Here is a 14,682-nt window from a genome sequence, read left to right as displayed (position 1 = left end):
AATAGTCCTCTATACAACGTTTCTCTGTACAACATATTTCATGTTACGTGCTTTTAACAGAAAAACAGAAAGAAGTACTTTTGAGTGGAATCTAGCACTGTATCATCAACACCATTTTGCGTTATGCACAGAAGCAGGTATCGCAAACATAAACATCTCTAAAAAAAAAAAAGTGCTGTACTCAATGATTTCCTGCGGAAAGTGTTCGAGAAGGTGAAGCAACAGACCCTCAGGACAGTTTAACCGGTAAACAATCAGGTCGGTATTGGTCTTCGACGCCGAAACGGCTGACGTGCGAGCGTCGCCCCACTCCATTTTGCCGTCGCAGGATCTTCAATGAAGAAAATCATTACTATGGCGTTTTGTTTTTCTGCTATGTCGGGAGTTAGGCATCGTCTGTAGAGACCTTGTAGCTCTATACTCTCAAACCACTAGTCTATGTGCGCTCCTTAGCCTCGTTCCCAGCGACGACACAACAGGGCTGGACTGCCAAAATCGCTGTTCCCGTTGGGATAAATACTCGTGGTTGCCGTCTTTAATGAGTATTACTGAGGATAACGTAACATTCCATGTAACTAGTCCGATCCGGCAAACATCTGAGTAGCGTATCAACGTTCGAAAGATAAAGGAAAAAGAAGATTGCTTGCTTCCACGTGCGATACGCACGGTTGTTCACGTGAGGAGTGCCTTGCCGATGCGATATCTGTTCTGCACGGGTTCCGGAGCGGTAGAAAATGAACCGGCACGAAATGAACACGAACGGACACGACATTGAACGAAAACACACACGGGAAAATGAAGGAACTCTGCAACGGCAGTCCACACGTGCACAGTTCACGTGACTACCACGGGGTGGCAGCACTAATGCGCCCATTCCTTGAATCGTGTTTTTTTTGTGTGGAGCGAAGCCCTGCTGTCACAGGTGTGCTAACGTCGAGCACGCATAGAGTCTGCTTTCAGAGCACCAGCAGGTTTCCTTTTCGCTTTCTTTCCGACCTGCAGCAACGTGTCACCGCTCCGACAAGCTGTCGACGTAAGCTCGACTAACGACATCTCTCCAGCAGCAAATGTTCTACGCTGGTAAAACATTCATGATTTCCTTTGCAAGCAACGTCTTTCACGCTTACGAAGCTCGCAGACGCAACTGGGTTTCATTGGGAGCTACGGTTTCGCACGCTGAAGATAGTTGCCGAAACAGCGAACGAGAAGTGTTTTTTCTTTTTTTTTTTGCGGGATTCCTGGATGTTTTCATGCGGTCAAGACATAAAGGAAATGTAGAAGACATATTGGTGGAAAATCGTATCTAAGAGCAGCGTAGTGTGCTTTGTCACAAGAGGGAGGGGCGATGGGATCTCGGACGATAACGGAATAATGTGTCCGATAAAGTATGTAGAATGAAACGCAGCGCAGTAAACCCAAAGCGAATACAAGGGAGGTCATACAATCAATCCCTTCTCGATGTGAACAAGGTAAAAAAAAGAAAAACAAGCAAGAAAAATGAAGAAAAACAGAAGCACGTAAAACAGCATACGAAGATCTCGATGACGTGAAATACCAACCTCTCTAGAATGAACGACATAAAAAAAGAAAAAGAAAGAAAGAAAGCAACAAGGAAAGAAAAAGTATGTGTTGTTCATGTGGTTAATGTTTGGATCCTACCTGTAATACTGAAGGAAGGGACAAATTCCTTCGTCAAAGCCACACTCGTCAAACACAACTTCATCACGTGATACGCTATTAGCCAAGCGTGACATCATTCTCTCCCCTGATTTGTTGAAGACGGGTGGCACACGCCTTTTTGTGATGGTGATGTGATAAAGAAAAAAAAACGGGGATGTGAGCTTCCTTTTTGTGACGCTTGCTCAATCACGTTGATTGTCATAAAAAGACGTGTGCCCCCGTGTTTTATCACAAATCAGGTAGGGCATTATTCTTTGCAGTGGTTTGCCTTCAGTGTATTATGTGGCGATGGCCTGTTTCAAGAGTGCATGTGTTCCTCGATAAAGAATCGAATAAACTGTGCAAATATATAGCTACCTAGCCGAATTCAATTTCACCGTATTTTTGTAAATTTACTTATCAACTTAGCTACCGCGCGCTGATCCTGCTTTGTGACTCCCATCTTATCACCTCGGGAACTTTGTTAGCATCAATTTCGTCAGCAACAGAAGAGGAGGAGGAGGAGAAGGACAAGAAAAGAAAACACATTAAGCATGAAATTGGCGACCTCAAGATGACTCCTAGTAGCGCCCTCTAGGGATTACCGTGTCACACGGTATTGATGGCGATACGGAGGCAGCCGATTTATAACACGAAGGGAGGGAAAAATGGCAACTGTGGGTCTTCCATCACAGCTGCCGTCAAGCGTGGGCAAACACTCGTGAAGACAATCACTCAGGTTCCGGGCACACCGTTCGATATTGGCCAATAAGCACTATAGGCAAACGCTTCACGGTAAGAGCAACAGAAGGGGGGGCGAAGGGCAAATGTTTTGTGTGGTGACGATGTCGATACGCCTGTTGCGGGACAGGCACTCCGTTCGTTTACTATGCAAGCGTGCAATTTATGCAAGACTCGATGAATGAGAGGAACGGAGACGAGGGGGGAATGGCAGGTGAATCAAACAGGTTGGACCCTACTACTATGAGGTTTTGTTCGATGTGATAGCAGTCAAGTAATATAACAGATGGCTCCATCTAGTTGAATGCGTTGTGTGAATTTTATATATATTTTTTAAAAATTCTGTGTTAGCGTCGTGAAGCAACTGTGGCTATTAGCGGCGTACAGACGTGGACAGATGGAGAGAGGACAGCAGGAAGGAGTGGGGGATACGGGGGTTAGTATGCGTCCTGGGGGTCCGACTTCAGGGGGAACTGTGTCGACATTCGTCTGGAAATTCGTCTCCAAATCTGCACTTCAAGCAATTGAAAATTCCGGCATACGAGGCCCATCCGCACCCCTAGTCACAGACGTGTTAATGGCTTACCACACTATCTACGCCGCAGGCCACAGGCTAGTTCTCCAGTGGGTTCCAGCCCATTGTGGTGTCGTGGGGAACGAGCAGGCCGACAGCGCCGCAGAAGCAGCACTCTCGTATCGGAACCGGACCCGTATTGTTCTGCTCAGAGGAGACCGCCGTTCAATTCTGCGACGTCTAGTGACACCCCTGGCTTCCCGCCAACGGACAACCGACATTCTTCCCCCCTCTATGTTGAACAGAGTTGATCCCACGCTCGCTTTCCGCATGCCACGAAACACATCTCGTCAGGATGCTGCATTAATCCACCGCATGCGCCTCGATGTGGCCTTTACAGCTCAGTGGCGTTACCGCTTGAGACAAATTGATTCTCCCACTTGCTGCCACTGTGGTGCTCTTGAGGATCTGGAGCACATTCTTCTTCATTGCCCTCACTACGAACCTTCCCGAACCACACTCTCCGAGTCTCTTCGTCAGCTGGACTCTCGCCCTTTCTCCCTACCGAAATTGCTTGGTCCCTGGCCCAATCCAGCCCAGCAACGCTCTGCGCTCACAGCTCTTCTGACATTTCTGGACACCATCGGACTTCGATCGTTATTGTGAAAGGGCTCGTTATTTTATTCCCCCCATTCCACCCAGCAATGGGGTAGAGTATCGCCTGTTGCGATGAAACTCCCCACTCACCAAGGCCGAAAATAAAGTTGTTGTTTTTCGTCTGGAAAGTCTTCGGAAAACCCAGGGAAAACCTCAGACAACACAGCCGGTGACAGGATTCGAACCCGTGTCACCTCCCAGTCTCTGCGTGGAAAGCGATCATCCTAACCACTATGCCACGGGAGCTGGTATGTGAATTTTATAGGGACGTCACCTGGCAATATCACGTGACCAGGTCACGTGGTTGTTGGCCCCCCTTTTTTTTTGGTGGTGGTGGGGAAATATTTATGCGAAGAGAGGAAAAAAATAACGAGGAACATATTTTGATAACGTTGTGGGGCAATTAACAAAGAAGGACAAACACAACCCAATCCTCACAACGCCCAGTTGCATGCTTCAATTGAATGATGGCAGTTGAATGAAAAGGCACCTGCATAGTGGGATTCGAACCGACACCCTCTGATTGCCCGTCAGAGATGCAACCGATTACACCCAGTCATTATCGTCAGAGACTTCGTCCTCCGTGCCCGTGCCATCGAACTTGGACTCGAGCTGACTCCGTTAAACGTTTCGCATTCACTACCTCCTCTGTCCATCTTAATCCTCACAATCAGAGGATGCGAGTTCGAATGACACTCCTGGTGCTTTTTCTTCAACTGCCATAATTCAAATTTGGATAATCCATTGTTTCTGGCGCACTTGCGAGCCATACAGAAATGATAAAACAATATAATGAAATGTACCTAAACAAGAAGAAAAGGAAGGAAGGAAACAGCAATTTGTTCAAGTTATCAACCAATCCGACACTTGATGGGAAAGATTGAATTCGTCACACGACAAATTACTCCCATAAACGCAACTCCCCCCCCCTCCCCAAAGAAAACAAACAAACAAAAATAAAAGCAAGAAACTGCCGCTTTCGCTGTAAATAACGGCCAAAGGCCAAATCATCGGTTAACGTTAGCGTAGGAAAGCAGTCTTCTGCGCGGATACATCCATGCCCCTTTCGGTTAAAAGGTCAACTGTACAATCTAATGCATTCTGGAGGCGCTGCTGCAATGCTGGTAATTGTATTCCAGAAGTCCATAGGCATATATCATCGGCGTACATACTAATGTGCACATTTTGGGGCAGATGATGCGGTAAACTTGCCACAACTGCCTTCAGAAGCAGGGGGCTGAGGACGCCGCCCTGCGGCACTTCGTTTGAAAGATCGTGATGGTCACTATCTCCGTCTTCAGTATGCATAAACACTGTCCTGCCGCTGAGGTAGTCTGCTATCCAAAGGAGGAATCGACTGCGGATCCTTCGGCTGTACAGAGCATAGAGGGCGTGGCTGTAGCTGACCGTGTCGTACGCTCGTTTGATGTCTAAAAAATCCGACAGCATATGCCACATGAGTAGCAGTTCCTGCGTAGTTGACCATGTCTGCCGAAAAAAAGAAGAAAAGAAAGAAAACTAAATGAAAGTAAAATATAAAATGTGGCAATACTACCCGAGACTGGTACGTTCTGAAACGTCTGGACTTGTTTAAAATGCAGTTCACGCAATTCCTCTCAAGGCCTAAGCATAGCCAACGATTGATTGATTGATTGATTAATTGGTTGGTTGCTGCGAATGCTTGAAAGGAAACGTTGAAAGTAATAAGAACGCTGGTACACTCAATTATCAATGCAAAGTGCGACCAGACGTCCTGTTCTTGTTTCGCCTACAGTTTTTAGGTTTGTTCACACAAGTTGAAAAATGTCATTTTTAATCATACTGCCATTCTCTGAGGGCACCTAAATTTCTAAGCCCTTTCCGCGGAGACCCCTGTGTTTGTTACGTTTCATTGCAGTTCTTTCAATCAGAACGAAAGTGAATTTCGTTTGCAGTCTAAAAGAACGCCACGGCCGTCCAATACAACGTCACTGAAAGTCTTTGATGCAACATACTTTGACAAAGAGCACTTTTCGAATGGAAGCAGACCATCTTTCCTGTAGCGTGTTTTTTTTTCTTTCTTTCTTTCTTTTTAACTTATGATAGCTGTCTGATCCGATAACGCAAGTTCTTCTCGCATCATCTCAAAAATGTTTTTGAGTCAGCTTAGTTCCTTCCATTTTCTTCCTTCTCCTATATAGCTCCTGGCTTGCATCATCACCTGTTTCTTCTCCCCGAGGCTAAGTCGGCCTGAAATTCCAGCAGCGCGGAAACACAGAGCGTATCTAAACTGTGAAGTTTTCCAGAAGGTTTCGACTATTTTGTTTGTCCCGCGTTTTGCTCGTTTGTTTTCTGCAGACGATTCTGCCCGGCTTTTTATGCAGGTGCACGCCTTTCAACTAGCCTTTCAGGAGTCGGCGCATAGACCGCCTCAGCTTTATATTTTTCTAAGAAGTGCGCGGTTGCGTTGCGTGTGCGTGTTGAAATTTGATATACGTCTGTTTTTTTGTTTTTGTTTTTGTTTTTGTTGGTCACTATAGGGTAGAACATTTTTTTTACTGAGGCGATCGTAAGACGGGATTGCTAGGTGGTATAGTTGGAACGTGATAGTGTGACATTATTTTTTAAAAATTCAATGTTAGCGCCGCGAAGCAACTGTGGCTATGAGCGGCGTACAGACGTGGACAGATGGAGAGAGGACAGCAGGAAGGAGTGGGGGACAGGGGGGTTAGTATGCGTCCTGGGCCGACTTCAGGGGGAGCTGTGCAGCCATTCGTCTGGAAAGTCTTCGGAAAACCCAGGGAAAACCTCAGTCAGCACAGCCGGTGACAGGGTTCGAACCCGTGTCACCACCTCCCAGTCTCGGCGTGGAAAGTGTGAAATGAGGTGTTCGAACATTCTACGAGGGTGTGTTATGTGAAGCACTAATCATCTTAACGATGCTCTCAACTCACTGTTATTCATATTGTATAGGAGACGCATGAGTCAGAGCAACGGTGGGGGCAAGTTCGTGCGTACTGACACGAAAAAACAGCGCGGAAACGGGACGGGACGTAGACAAACGCAGCGCTTCGTCCCAAGCAGCACAATGTACTGAAAGTCGAGTGCAATATGGGTGGACGGTATGTGTCTTATCAATGTCCTTTAGTTTCACGAGTGTGTTCAAGGCCTTCCACCTACCCGTCCACCCCTATTGCACTCGACTTTCAGTACATTGTGCTGCCTGGGGTTTGTCTACTTCGCGTCCCGTTTTTGCGCTGTGTTTTCGTGTCAGGGGATACATATTCTCACGGTATCTGGTGTAACATGATGAGCACGAAAATAAAAGTTCATTCGTCTGTACAGCAGCATAGAAAACAGATAAAATACGGCGATGAATGATAAAATGACGTGATACATGCGTTGGTTGAAGCACGTTACTCAGTTACCATGCACGTGCATAAAAAAGAGAAAATGGTCGTCCATGTTGGCGAAACTTGGAGTATGCAGAATGCAATAGACATCTACCCGAGAAACGTCATCATGACGTTGGTAGACAGACTGGAACCGAAACAAATCGGAAGGGGAGGGCTGGGTTCCACGAATGGACACTTGTTCGTTGCCTCCTATTGAAAGAAAAGTAGGACCGAAGGTCGTGTCCCTTTCAGGGACCATTGTAATCCCCTCAAGACCGTGGCTTTCGGGGGCGACCTTGTTCGCCCCTAACTGCGACCGTAGTTCAACTCTACCAAATTGGTGGCGCTGTCGAGCAGTGTGACGTCATTTTTTTACAAACAAGGAGAGGTCTATATCGTTGATACATGGAAAATTGCATGCACACAACTAACATACACCGATCGCGTTGGGCGACGGTGGGTCCCACTGACCTCTATGCTAGAGGTCAGTATAGAGGTCAGTAGTGGTACCCAATACCAGCCTCTCTCCGAACACGCAAACAGTGCACAACACCAAGCTCAGATCCTGTCGTATAGTCTTGTTAGCATTAAATCCACATTAAAATGGACGGTTGATGGCATACTTAACCATGATTTATGCTCGAGGGCAGCGTTTTATTCAGTTATTCGGTGCCTCAGTCTTAATAGCTTTCGACATAAAAAAAGAGAAAAGAAAACAGACAGAGAAGCTTTTGTGCTTCACAGCGTCCGTCAAAAGGGTTCCTTTTAGCGTGATATACTTGATAGGTTCAGCGTACGTACGTGCTGTTATGTCATGTGCATACGACCCTGCATCACGTTTACCACCATAACAGAGAGAGCACAGGACACTTCCAGCAGTCTCGTACTCGTTCTTTCTGGTGACCCTTGTATACGATTGTACGCGCTGTACTTGTCCATTTATGTAGGCATCGTCCCCATTGTTCTCATGCAGTCCCTCTTTCGCTATCAGTGCCCCGACATTCGGTCCAGTGAAGCGGCAAAAGATGCATCAAACAGTCGAGCAGCCCTTACTGAGAAAATAATAGAATCGCAAGGAAGAAAGGTCCCACGGGGTCGGCACTGGTCTCCTCCACGCCTCACCGATTTCATCTTACCAATCCTTCTGCTCTCGTACTGGTTGCACACACGGCCTTCGTGAGTCCTTGCTATAGAGGAATTGGTCATTCAGGTGTTTGGCTTGGAAGTATAGTGTATAGGTAGGGAGTACCTTTTTTTTTAGAGTGAAATGTCTTTCTCAGATTCGGGAAAGGGGGGGGGGATCATGCGCAATTTTTAAATCTGTAATTCACGGAAAAATCGGGCGATAATTGTGCATTTTGGTGTTATCTGTTTTGTTTTTCTTCTCCTCTTGTCTGTTGAGTCCTTTCACGATCTTTCTTATTATATATATTTTTTTGTAACCTACGAGCGCTACTCCCTGAAGGCATAGAAAGTGCTGGCACACATGGGTGTATTTCTGGGAACGTAAGTGATCCATGCTTACATGCGTTACACGTGGCCACCTTTGTTCGTCAGTGGAAACGTCACTTGAGGATTTCATGGTGAGTGGAATTCGGGGAGAAATCGCGTTTAACTCGAATTAGTCGTAGGTCAGTTCGAGGGGGGGGGGGTAAAATCGGGCGGAATTGGGTTTAACCGGAAAAGGTCACTTCCTATGTATAGGCTTGTCTTTGTATCCGGAGCCTGGGGAAGGAGAAGTAAGCTTCGACATCCGTAGAGCGGTAAAAACTACTACGTACGAGGTAAAATAGAGCACTTTTAGACCTTATTGGGACTACATTTATTGCCGCATTCATATGTCTTTTCACGACTAAATGCTGGGGTGTTTTTGCGACGTTTTGAGGGATATTTTCAACGTTCGAGAGTAAATTTCAGAGTCGGGGGACTAAAATGGGGACTAATCATAATCGGGGGGACAAGAAGCTGTAGCTGATACCCGATTTACTCCTCCTCCTTCCCGCAGTTTTCCCCCTTTGACTGTAGCTTTATGTAGCTGAGATAGCGGATGAGAAGGTCTCCAGACTGTAAATTGTTGTGATAACAGTCTCATTTTTCTTAGCATCACTTGTAATCACATCATGTGATCGACTTTGTCAAGAGTGATAATCGGCAACCCTTAGGTTTCTTGAAGAAAAAAAAATCTTGGTTTAGCGAAGCGTTTTGGACAGAGTGACGTAAAAAGCTGGATATTTTTTATCAATTTTACCTTCACTACTTCAACGACGGTGCTCGACGGAGCGCTGTCCGACATCATCATCTTGAGACTCGAATATTTGTCAGCCATCACTTACCTGCAAAGAACAACAAAAAACGTCTTAGTTTTATACACATCGGGGTGCAACGCTACGCATTTAATAAATTTACGGAGGAACTGATAGTGAACAGATACCAAGTGTGATACAGGTTAATAAGTCTCACGAGGATTTACCATCAGTGTTGTAATACAAAAGAAGTATGTTGCGCTTGCTGGCGCCATAATAACACTTACGACCGTAATATAGTATATGTCAGTTGCCGCTTACCGATGTCCAACCAGCGTTTATGATTATGCAGTGATAACCAGATATCGTCTCATTTCAAAAAGGACAATTGCCAAACACCTGATCTACCTCCTTCAAATGCTTATCTAAAGAGCGTTACCCTATACACCGTTTTCCAGTGGTCGCCGCCATATTGAAAGCACAGCGCCGTCTAGACGGGGGAGCACGTTGAAAACAGTTTACCGCACAAGCCAGAGAGAAGGAAAGCGCACGCTTCCTCCCTGGTATCGCTTTCCCCCTCTCTTACTTGTGCTGGCTGCAAAAGCGCTGGGTGCGAGGCTGGCTGGAAAACGTTATTCTCAAACCACCAGTCTCCGTGCGCTCCTTAGCCTCGTTCCCAGCGACGACACAACAGGGCTGGACTGCCAAAATCGCTCTTCCCGTTGGGATAAATACTCGTGGTCGCCGTCTTTAATGAGTATGACTGACGATAACGTAACATTCCAAATAGCTAGTCATCCGGTAAACATCTGAGTAGCGTGTCAACGTTCGAAAGATAGAGGAAAAAGAAGTTTGCTTGCTTCCGCGTGCGATATGCACAGTTGTTCACGTGAGGAGTGCCTCGCCGATGCGATATCTTTTCTACGCCGGTTCCTGAGCGGGAGAAAATAAACTGCCACGAAGTGAACACAAACGGACACGAAAATGACCGAAAACACACGCGGGAAAATTAAGGAACTCGGCAAATTGCAGTTCACATGTGTACAGTTCCTGTGACTACCACGGGGTGGCAGCACTAATGGCAGCGCCCATTCCTTGTATGGCATTTTTCTGTATAAAATTATGCCCGCGCGTGCATGGCCCGCTCGGCAATTCAATTACTTAATGCAGGCTGAACAGCGAGTTGTCCACGCATAAAGCTCTGAAAGGGATTCAGTCCTGATAAAGGGATTGAGCAACGTAGCACAAAGTTATAATACATAACGCACAACTCCCGTGTTCAAAACAACCAAAATGGCTGCGTTGCGAAAGGGCTGTTGAAGCGCTGCTCCCCAGACGGCGTAGTGACGCACAACACTCAAGCGCCGAGAATCGCGGTGTGCTGTTCTGCAATTGCAGCCGCTTCAGCGTTGTGCGTCTGGGGAGCAGCGTCTCAACTGCTCTTCGTAGCACGCGATTTTCATTGTTTTGAGTACGTGATTCGTGCGTTTTCCAACTTTGCACTACAATGTTCAGTCACTGTGAAATTTAACAACATTGAGCCTCCTTCTTCTCCTTCTCCTCCTCCTTCTTTATAAGTAGACAACGCAATGTTCCATCTGCATTGCGTAATTGCGTAACATGCCGGCGCTTGTAGACTTCTATAAAGTAACACCGCTTACATGGGGGGGGGGGGGAGGTATATGTTTATTCACACAAAAAGATGTCAGCCAGGCAAGTGCCGGCTTGCTACTCCTTAAAAAAAGAAACATGGATAACTATTCCTTCACCCTTTCATCCAACTATGTATACAGGGTGTGTACAGAAAAACATGACCCGCATTTAGGCACATAGCTTGTTGCCTACCTAACTAACGAACTTCCGGTGGCGCACGATGGCGCATTTATACGTGCGAAATCTGCAGAAAAATTGTGGAAGCCATATTCAGCTTAAAAAATAAACGGAACAACGAAAACGTCGGCTTCCGTGCATCAGAATAAGGCAACATGGTGGACAACGGGGTGTATGTGAAAGGGCAACACGGTGGACGTAGGAGAGTTGTGTTGAGTAACCGCTAGGGGAGCTATCGGTGCATAAATCGAAACGGCGAAACGATGTCCCACATGGACGCTCATCGGCAGTACCCCTAGCGGTGCCTGCACATAACTCTCCTGAGACCGAAATGTACTACCATGCACTGTCATGACCGCCCTATTCTAATGCATGGAAGCCCATGTTTTCGCGCTCTGTTTATTTTTTTACACTGAGTATGGCTTCCAGGATTTTTTTGTAGCTTTCGCACGCATAAGTACGCCGTCGTGCGCCACCGGAAGTTCCTAAGTAGACAACGAGTTACATGTAAAAATGCGGGTCATGTTTTTCTGCACACACCCTGTACATATGCAGGATGTATACATCGCTTCCTTTAAGCCTGGTCAGCACTATTGCGTTTCAATAAGTCCGTCCGTCTTGTGTGACGCACCCGTGGGTTTCCAATTCACGTCCGCACTTTTGCGACGATACTTTATGAGAAACGGCTTACAGCCGACTGCATGAAGTGAAGTAAAAGGAGATAAGAGCGTGCGGTGGTACGGTTACTGGGGCAACGACCGGTATGTCTTGTGTCGCTCCGTCAAAAAATTGAACTTGGCAAAACTATGCGTCCGTCGCTTCCCATAGAATTCTCATAATAACGAGAAACCAAGCCAGCGAAGGGGGGGCATCTCTGCGTGTGATCCGCCATGATCGATAACGGTAGGCCTATAGCGTGTAACGAACGGTGTCTCCTACGAGTTCCGTTATTTCATGTCGAAGCACAAGGTTTAAACCGTACGATGCTCGTTCCAAGCGCACGGGACAACACAAATACACTTCGCACACGGCATGGCACACGGAGCCCAGCGGAATCGGAAGCGACTTGCATTGGATTGGCTGTGGGAGTATCCGGCCAAATCCAAAATATCAATTATGGCGCCTCCCGGTCTTGGACATTGGGAGAGGGTCTTGCCTCCATACAATTCTTTTGCTCTCCCCCATCGCTCTCTCTGCCAGCTATTCTTCTAGCCTCTCTCCTTATGATTTCTATGTCGCTTCCGAAGCGGCTTGCGTCGATTCGCAGACGGACGCAAAGCTAACGGACACATTGAAACGCAATAGTGCGGACCAGGCTTTATTCTTCGTTTCTTCCTTTTCTTCTTACTTCTTGTGCATGCTTCGGAACGTCGCGCAACTGGCGCGAGCCAAGCTACAAGTGCACGTGCACGAAGATGTTCTTGCAAAGGTTTTCATTCTGCCGTCGCAGCATGGATCACCAAACGGACGACAGTTTGAAGAACAACGCGCGTGCAACTAATGCATGCCCTAAAGCCTCCTTTATGTTTTTCGCAACAGCTGCCCCTACGACCACCGATTCATACCCTAAGAAAAAAGAAAGGAGTAATTTTAGTCATCTCGGGGACTAAATGCATTGCCACAAAAGATAGTCCCTTTCGTGAGTAAATGCACGGGAGTAAATAAATGTCACAGAGTGGGGACTGCACTTCACGCTCTCTTCTAAGAGTCCCAGGTACATAATTTATGTGCATGAATGACAATACTTTGAATTAAACCCTCAACTGCGATATGTCGAGGGATACAAAATCTTGCGACATGCATAGTACACAGTTTCGCAAGAAGGGTCTTCTGAGTATTTTTGTTCCCTCTGTGTGTGTGGAAAATTGCAGTTAGCTAAGTTGTGCAGCCCTATTCCATCCAGTTCACGAACAGCGCATATCTGCGGAGACTGTTGCATTCGGAAGACCATTGGTTCAGTGACTATTTGCAGTCCTAAGGAGTAAATATTGGGATTAGGGGACTAAAATGGGGAGTAATAATTGCAGTCTAGGAGACGAAGCTGTGATTACTCCCCACTTTTGCTCCTTTTTTTTTTAGGGTGCACTAAGCAAATTATGTTCTAAACAGAAATTACCGGCAACGCACGCGCCAGAAGAAAAAAAAAAAAAAAAGAAAAAAATGTAAGGTGAATGATCGCACACATCCGACACGGTACGATGTTGATGGTGATGTTGATGTTGACGAAAAAAGAAAATCAAAATAATAGGGAGACATTGAATTCGTCACACGACAAACGGTACGATGTAGTTATATTATGACCCGCACATAGATAAAGCTGCATTTGGATCAGTTCAATTTCACTGGTGACGTCGCTTGATCTTTTTCACTTTTAGCAAGCCAAGCCCGTGAATGAATTACGCTTTAATTACTTATCTCGCACACATAAGCCGCACTCTCTAGGACAGCTGATATTCAACAAACACAATGAAATACACACGCAAACCTTCAGGGTGTGCGGAGCAGAAATTAATATTCTCATTTAAATGGCGATACGAAGAGGCTCCATTTGTTCGTATGTTTTCCCTCCGTGTAGTAATCTGTGCTCTCGCGTACGCGCGCAATTAGATCCATTTTGCTGCTAGCACAGCTGTATTCTGCAAACGATGTTAACGTTAGTTAAAAGTAGATACACTGCCCGTGTAGACATTCGAGGCAAAACTATTTACGGCGCAACGTTTTATTCGCTTTTACTTCGAGATAGGTTTGTCATATTTTCGTTATACAAAATGTTTTAGATGTGTTCCGTAGGTACAGGTTGGGACAAGAGTTCACGGAAGACGCGGGCGCCGTACTTTTTCTTCGGTGTGGCACCCTGGCTGCGACAGCGGCTGGCGGAACCGCGTGTGTTCATTGTTTCGTAGGGGTTGAAGGGCTCGCTGTTAGCGACCAAGGATGGGCATAAATACATTTTTTTGAGTATTTAAATATCGATGCAAAATACTTTGTTGAAAGGGGTATTTAATACTCTTCACAAATACTTTTGGGCATGAGTATTTAAATACAAAATATTAATACAGTATTTAAATACTGTAACTACTACCATAAATACTCTGAGGAAAATATAATCTGGAATGACATAAATAACGATGATCATAACAACAAATCAGCAACGAACAATAGCATTTATTTGCTAGTTTCTCGAAGACTGCATCTTTTAGGCATCTTCTGTTCGGCCGTAGAATCGGATTCGCAAAGGGGAACAGCATCTCCACAGGTGCCGATGAACAAATGCTTGTATTAAATTTGAAGAAGATGCTTCGTAAACTTGCCCGTCTTTCCGAAAGGTCAAATGCAAGGCACCTTTAAGATATGAGTCAGTATATAGTGTATTTAGGAGTATTTATAAGGTATTTACAAGAATAAATACCCCAAAATTGGTATTTAAATATAATTAAAAATACATTTTTCGAGTCTGTATTTAAATACAAAATATAAATACATGTATTTGTATATTAAATAGTATTTTCATAACAATCTATGTAAATACTGCCCATCCCTGTTAGCGACACACAGCGGTAGCTCCCACTTCCCAGACGGCACCCAAGCGACACCGGAACTACCACAAGTATGTCGCTAACAGAGCACCCTTCCACCCCTCCTGAACAATGAACTCACCCGCTTC

The 14,682-nt window shown here is 45.8% G+C and overlaps 1 protein-coding gene and 1 long non-coding RNA gene across 3 annotated transcripts in view; one reads left to right on the top strand and one right to left on the bottom strand.

The window, feature by feature from the left end:
- Positions 1–14,682, top strand: part of LOC135367034 (uncharacterized) — a 688,737-nt gene that overhangs the window by 117,966 nt on the left and 556,089 nt on the right. The window lies entirely within an intron of this gene.
- The window catches only part of LOC135367030 (neuroligin-4, Y-linked-like), a 261,876-nt gene that overhangs the window by 103,492 nt on the left and 143,702 nt on the right, over positions 1–14,682 (bottom strand). The window lies entirely within an intron of this gene.

This window comes from Ornithodoros turicata, chromosome 8, assembly GCF_037126465.1.
Source record: "Ornithodoros turicata isolate Travis chromosome 8, ASM3712646v1, whole genome shotgun sequence".
In the NCBI taxonomy this organism is placed as follows: Eukaryota; Metazoa; Arthropoda; class Arachnida; order Ixodida; family Argasidae; genus Ornithodoros; species Ornithodoros turicata.
The sequence above is the reverse complement of the archived record's forward strand: the minus strand, read 5'-3'. Positions and strand labels throughout refer to the sequence as shown.